The sequence below is a fragment of the Triticum dicoccoides genome, chromosome 6B (genome assembly GCF_002162155.2).
Source record: "Triticum dicoccoides isolate Atlit2015 ecotype Zavitan chromosome 6B, WEW_v2.0, whole genome shotgun sequence".
NCBI classification, from domain to species: domain Eukaryota; kingdom Viridiplantae; phylum Streptophyta; class Magnoliopsida; order Poales; family Poaceae; genus Triticum; species Triticum dicoccoides.
Window position 1 is genome coordinate 25,589,968 of NC_041391.1, and position 7,671 is coordinate 25,597,638.

At 41.7% G+C, this 7,671-nt stretch overlaps 1 pseudogene; it reads left to right on the plus strand.

Annotated features, from left to right (window-relative positions):
• The first annotated feature begins 1,902 nt into the window (after positions 1-1,902).
• LOC119320607 lies at positions 1,903-4,835 on the plus strand (annotated as a pseudogene).
• Positions 4,836-7,671: the final 2,836 nt, after the last annotated feature.

Consider the following 7,671-nt stretch of genomic DNA (forward strand, 5'->3'; position numbering starts at 1 on the left):
TTTGTTTACATTGGAATGTAATCAGATTATCATTCTGTTGTAATCCTAGTTTTTCTAATAAGTTGCTAACTCGTGCATGTTACATTAGTTAGTCAAGGGCTGCATGTTCAGATGATTATGGCATTGGTTGCAAAAGTTGCATTCATGCATCAATATTGTTCTCGCATTGCTAGTTGCCTAGTTAGATATGTTAGTATGTATGTTACGACGAATTTTCTCAATGATTTGTGTGAACAATGTGAATTTTTTGAATAAAATAAAAATTTGCATGATTGCACTTCAAATGTGTTTTTGGACAAAGAAGGATAAGATAAATATTGCCATGATGTTGGATACACTGGGAAATATGTTGCATGCGGTTTTTCTTTTGTCGATTCATAGTACATGGCTGTCATTTTGAGTTGCCCTGCAAGTGCCTGCCATCGCACATGAGTATACGAGTCTAAATAGGGGGGACGGGGTAGGTCCGCGATATGGAGGGTTCCTATCGGTAGAGGACAATATGAAATCTCTTCCTCATCCGATTTTTTTGAAAAAGGTGTAGAACAATAGTCACCGCATACAGTATCAAAGGAGGATTATCTGTAATAAAAATTAACACATGAGCGTCTGTGTCTTGCAACCCCTTGCCGTAACTGCTTTGTGGAGACTCAACATAGCTACCTACTCTGTTGTGTTCTATGTTTATTTTCCTATATGAACTATATCCAATACTAAAAGAGCATAACACAACTTTGTATTTATTCTTCCTCAAGCAGCAGTGGAAGTTGATTAACATATGTATAGAACAACAATCTATTACAAGTACAAGATGTGCAACTAAAATTGCAAGTACTGGATGTAAACTATGTATTTATCTCTTTCTCACCATGCACAGAAGCAGAGATGTTATGCATTTTTTCTCTGTTCTTTCCTCACTTTATCTTCATTGTCAATTTTTCTTACACATGTCTTTATGAGGATCAAATGGTAGGGTGTATATCGGTCACATCTATGTATCACTAGTAATTTTAAACTTGTAAAGAGTACTGAATGTCGCAAAAAAAATGTTGGGCCTTCAATATCTAAAGATCAAAGACTTAAATGTTCGGTAGGTATCTATTTGTGGAGCAATACAATCTCTATGTTAGGATGGAATCCAAGTAGAGAAATAGTATATGTCCATAGTAACAAAAACCATGTTTCCAGAGTTCCATTGAAAATCTTCTCCCATTGATGCTTCAATCCAGTCTCTTCATCATTGTTAAAATATTATATGTTCCATGGCCTAAAGTTGTATCTGCAAGAAAAAAAAATCCATTAGAGCCTTAAGCTTTACTTTCATGCTTGAACACCCACTTCATCTGACCACTTGGTTCATCAACAAACCAAATTTAAAGTTTGAAGCCATAACTAACATTAAATTGTGCACAACAATCCGAGTTCTGTTAGTCTCTTCAACACAACTTTGATCTTGAACTTTACAGAAACAAGTCCATCGAAAATTCTAAATTTCAATGTTATGGAAGTAACTTTTTAAAACATTCTTTCAAACCCTTCAGGCATGCTAGATGTCAATCCACATAACATAAGTTAGTGGCAAGAAGCTAATCATATTAGTTTGTTTATTATGAGCATGATAATAGTGTATTTCCTCATTATCATCCCGTAAACTCTGATTGAAATAAAGTATCTTTTTTATAACCACAAATACATAGAATAATGGTATTGCCTTATTCCCATGTTATTCTCCTGACTTGTTGATGCGTCCATTGGGGGGTGGGCGTGGATTTCTTTTGTTGGAAACATATCTAAATAAATCATTAAAATTACTAACAACGGCTTCCATATTATCCACACTAACCGCTGGGTTTACTTATATACTTGTAGGACAGAAAGAGATATCCGGGCTCACCAGTCAACATGGACTTACCGAAGGCAGTTGGGGTCATTAGCACCATCAATGAGTGTGCCAATTTTTTTCAGTGGGCGAAATCTGCCATTTCAACTATGTGTTCCTGATGGAGTGGAACACATGAGCAGGTTCTTCAGGATGATGTATTACACTTGCAGAGTGGCCTAGAACGCCTTAGGGATACTCTTCCAGGAATGTACAGACTCATTGATGGAGCAGAGTGGAGGAGCTACGAACACTATGTTTCTGAGCTCCTTCCAAAAGTTAAGGGCACAACGTATGATGCCGAAGACCTTCTTGATGAGCTAAGATGGTATGAGAGGAAGGTGGAATTGGAGGGCAATGCAAGCAAATCTCCTTCTATTGACTTCTTTGATGTTGTCATTCAAGGCAGCTTCAACAAGCTAAATGATGTCCAAGGAAGGCTAGATCATCTCTCGAGTCAGATGGAGAAGATGGGGTTGCAGCAAGTTACTCAACGCTTTGACAGATTAGTCAGGCCCGAGACTAGCTCTTTGCCAAATGAAGAAAAAGTATATGGTCGTGACAAGGAGCTAGAGCACGTGATGGGACGTCTAAGAGTACCTACGAATTCAAAACGCAAGAGAGCATGTAGTTCCAGCAATGAATCAAGAATAAGTCTTCCTGTTTTGCCAATTGTCGGAATTGGTGGTGTTGGAAAGACTACTATGGCCCAACAAATTTGTAGCCATAAAAGAGTGGCGTCTCACTTTGACCTGATAATTTGGATTTGCGTCTCAGATAACTTTGATGTGAAAAGGTTAACCGAAGAGGTCATACAATCCTGTGAAAGAAAAAAGGCAACATCTGATAATTTGGATTCTCTTCAACATGCTCTTTCTAGCCATGTGAAGAATAAGCAGTTCTTGATTGTCCTTGATGATATATGGGATGATGCCTTGAAGGAAAATGGGCAATGCTGAAAGAGGTTTTGTGCACCTTTAAGGAGTGCCCGAGAGGAAGTATGATATTGGTCACCACCAGATGTCCAAAGGTTGCCCAGGGAGTGGGAACAATGGAGCTCATTATATTGGAAGGTTTAAAGGATGATGCCTTTTGGAATTTCTTCAAATCATGCGCATTTGGATCAGAGAGTTCTAACAATGATCCTGAGTTAGAGCGCATTGGTAGAAGCATACTCGGGAAACTGAAGGGTTCTCCTTTAGCTGCAAAAACTCTTGGACGCATGTTAAGAATGGACCTTCAAGCATCACATTGGAATACTATACTTAAGAGTGAATTGTGGGAGTTGAAACAGGAGCCGACTGATATTCTTCCCGCCCTTCGGTTGAGCTATATGTATTTACCCTTCTATTTGAAGCGATGCTTCTCATTTTGTGCCATCTACCCCAAAGGTTTTAAATTTGTGAAGGAAGATCTAGCTGAAATTTGGGTGGCAGAAGGTTTTGTGGAACCTCAAGGTGATGATCCAATTCAAAATGTAGGTTCCCAGTACTTTCAAGATCTCCTGAGGAGGTCCTTCTTTCAAAAAGTCAGTGGTGGATATGTAATCCACGACTTGCTGCATGATATGTCACAAAAAGTTTCAGAGCATGATTGCTTCATCATAAGAAATAAGAATGACTTTGATAAAGTCCCTCGTGATGTTCGTCATATATATGTACACCCTAGCAGTGACTTTGACAATTCCAATTTATTGAGCCTATGCAGACACACAAAGTTGCGGACCATAATTTGCAAGAAGCATTCCGGAAATAAAACAAGTATTGTAATGCATCACTGGTGTACTGAACTTCCACGTATCCGTGTGATGTCTTGTGCCTCTACAAATGAGTTGCCAGATAGCATTGGCAACTGGAAGCACCTTCGGTACCTCAAAATCTCCAAAGGCCGTCCTTTGAGCATTCCTTCATCTTTCTGTTGGCTCTACAATCTGCAGATTTTAGATGTCAGTACTTGCAGGATAGAAAGTTTACCCCAAGATTTTGGTAACTTGAGCAACTTACGGAGATTTGAAGCACACCAACTCTCATATGGACTATTGAATCACCAGTGTCGCATTGATGCATCTAGTAATAATCAAGTAAACCAAATTAGATTGATGAAGAATATGAAGCAATATAGTGGACATTTGGAGATATGGAATCTTGGCATGCTAAGTAAGGATCAAGCAGAAGAAGCCGAACTGAAGAATATGAAACGTCTTGGCAAGTTGACACTGGATTGGTATTCCATCACGTCTGAGATCATGCAGCACAATGTGATAGAAGTGCTTCAAGTTCTGCAACCTCCTACCAGTCTCAGATCTCTGTTACTTAAGCATTATCCAGGTATCTCTCTCCCAAGCTGGTTTCAGCCACAGAACAAAAAATTAAATGAGATACATATTGAGCTTGGCAACAATGGTGATAGCACTGGTATTTTTCGGTCCCTAACGCAGCTGGATATTATTGGATGCCCAAATTTATCAAGCCTTGAACATTTGCTGCATCCAGACTATGTACCAGCCATTGAGCAAATACGCATTTCATATTGCAACAGCTTAGCAGCACTTCCCTATGAAGGGATTCAGAATTTTTGTTATCTGGAACGTTTCTCTATTGATACATGCCCAAGTCTCAAATGGCAAAGGGGATTGGTGTTGCCATCATCTCTGAAGACTCTCATGCTAATGAGTTGTGGGGATTTCTCTCCATGCGTCCCTCGATGCCTAGAAAACCTCAAATCCCTCGAGTCACTCTCGATGAGTGGATGCGAGGGCATAACATCCATTCCAGGGAGCATCTGGCTTAGTAATCTTGCATTACTTAGCACATTGTCACTTGATCAATTTCCAGAACTTGTTTCAATTGGTGGACTAGAGGCACTTCCAAAGTCAACGGTGCTGAAGGTATCCAAGTGTCCAAAGTTAAAGGAAGCGGAGCAGATGGCGACGACACACGGCGGCTTCATATGGTAACACAAGCTCCCTTCCATCTTTACTCCACATTTTTGTCTGAAATTTCTCAAAGAAAATTATTATTGTCTTGAAACTCCCCAGGAGTAGGAGGATTCAATCGAGATGCAACTCATGAACGGTCTCGGAGTCCGCAAGCCCCCGCCAGTACAGAAGCATTTTTATATGTATTTGTACGTGCCAAGGTTACGATGGACATGTTAGACCTGGCTTTGAATGCATGCAATATGGAAATACTAGCAGTTGGTTTCATTGCAATGCATATACACATCCATGATCATCTGCACGTACATAGTTTTGCCATGCACACGTACAAAGCCATTATTCAAAGATCAATTAGCATGCCTGCGTTATAGCGCTTATGGACATATGTGTTTTCATGCTCCAATCAAATCTTCCTCCGTATATAATCTGCACTAAAAAATACTCAAATATCTATAAATAAAACTGTGAGTGAGAGCGCCATTAGAAAAAATATATTATTATTTTTAAAAGAATATAAAAAAACATCGAACAGTGAAGCCATATTATTGCTGCCCATATAGGCTGTAGTCCATCAAGTAGTTTACCAATGATACTTTCTAGATGCACCAAAATCCTTTATAGTTTTGAAAACCCATTGTTTTTGCATTTGACATATTCAGATTAGCTGAAACCTCAATCAGGTCTTCATCGAGTAAGGCCCAGTCACATTTTGAAACTGTGCAATTAATTAGAGCATGATCCTAAGGACTCCCTGTTGTTTACCCCGTCGGCCATCATCAGCGCTAGCTCATGATTCACTTTCTCCAAATTGAACAAAAGTTTAGCAATTGAAGTCACATATCTTCTGCGTTGTGACAGATGAAAATGAAAGCACTCATCATGTTAGGAGTTAGACGTGTAGAACAGTAGAATAATGCGACGCCTTGACTACTTATACCATACATATAGTGAGAGGGTAGGTGCTGAACAATTTTACTTGTACTCGGGCCGAGAGGGATTACAGGGTGTGGTTTAAGCCCTCACGTCGCTGCAAGGCAACCTAGCGGCGTGGGGGGCGAAGGAATTTGGTAGCTTAACTCGCAAGATTCGGAAGTTGCGGGAACAGCTGTCAAGGCTGCGTGCCCAATCTCTGCGAAGGGGGCCATCAGATGAAGAGAAAGCAATGCCAAAGAAACTGAAGCTAGCCTTGCACCAAGAAGAAATTTGGCTCCATCAACGATCTCGTGTTCCATGGCTGCGGGAGGGCGACCGAAACGCTAGCTATTTCCACGCTCAGGCTCCCCAACGTAAGCGTATGAACAAAATTGAAAATCTGGTCCGTGCGGACGGCACGGTCTGTAGTGATTTGGATGAAGATCGAGCGGAAGTGCAGCAGTTCTATGAGCAGCTGTATACATCACAAGGTTTTCAGTCCATGGAGGAGTTGCTGGACATGGTACCTCCCCGGGTGACCCCTCATATGAATGATGAACTTGGCAAGCCATTTACAGAAGAGGAGGTGCGTCGAGCCCTCTTCCAGATGGCTCCGTCCAAGGCCCCGGGGGTTGATGGCTTCACGGCAGGTTTCTTCCAGCGCAACTGGAGTTTGCTCAAAGATGACATTGTTCCAGCGGTGCTTGATTTTCTCAATGGGGGAGAATTACCTACGGGTATGAATGACACCTCTATTACTTTGATTCCCAAGGTACGATTCCCTCAGCTTATTTCTCAATATCGACCCATCTCTCTGTGTTCGGTTTTGTACAAGATTGCTGCCAAGGCCATTGCTAACCGTATGTGGGAGTGTATGGATGATATCGTCTGTGTTGAACAGAGCGTGTTCGTCCCTGGTCGCCTTATTACTGACAATGTACTTATTGCACATGAGAGTGTGCATGCCATGAGAAGGAGGAAGAAGGGGGGGGGGGTAATGCAACGTGTTCCATCAAGCTGGACATGATGAAAGCATACGATCATGTCGAATGGCACTATTTGCAAGCGATCATGATGAAGCTTGGGTTCTGTGTGGAGTTTGTTTGCCTAATCATGAAGTGCGTCACTTCGGCCAGATTTGCAATCCGTGTGAATGGTGAACTTCTTCCTTTCTTTACCCCCTCAAGGGGTCTTTGACAAGGCTGCCCAGCATCACCGTACCTCTTTCTGCTCTGTGCAGAAGGATTGACATCGCTCTTGAATTATTTCGGTGGTGTGAGAGTAGACAAAGGAATCCAAGTCAGCTATCGATCTCCCTGGATTAATCATCTCCTCTTTGCGGATGACAGTCTTATTTTTATGCAAGCAAAGGTGGAGAGTGCTCAACGGCTCAATGAAATATTGGGAATCTATGAGAGGGGTTCAGGGCAGGCAGTGAATAAAGATAAGAGCTCAATTTACTTCAGCCCAAACACCTCTGCTCCAGACAGGCTGCTGCTGAAACAGGCTTTGAACATCTCTGTTGAAGCGTTCAGCGAGCGTTATCTTGGTCTACCTACAGCTGTGGGTAGGATCACAAGCGGTACTTTCGACCACATTGGGGAGAGAATTCGTAGCAAGCTCCAAGGGGGGTCGGAAAGAATGATCTCTTGTGTTGGTAGGGAAGTTCGTATAATATGTGTGGCCCAAGCCATTCCCACATTCAACATGAGTTGTTTCAAGTTAACGAAGAAGGTATGTAAGGGACTAGTTTCTTGCATGGCTAAGTATTGGTGGAGCAGCTCCTTGGATCGAAACTCTATGCATTTGAAGGCCGGGGATGCGTTGGCAACACCGAAGGAGAAGGGCGGCATGGGCTTTCGGGATCTTGAGCTGTTTAACGTAGCTCTTCTTGGCAAACACGGATGGAGACTGTTGACAAACCCTCAATCCCTATGTGCCC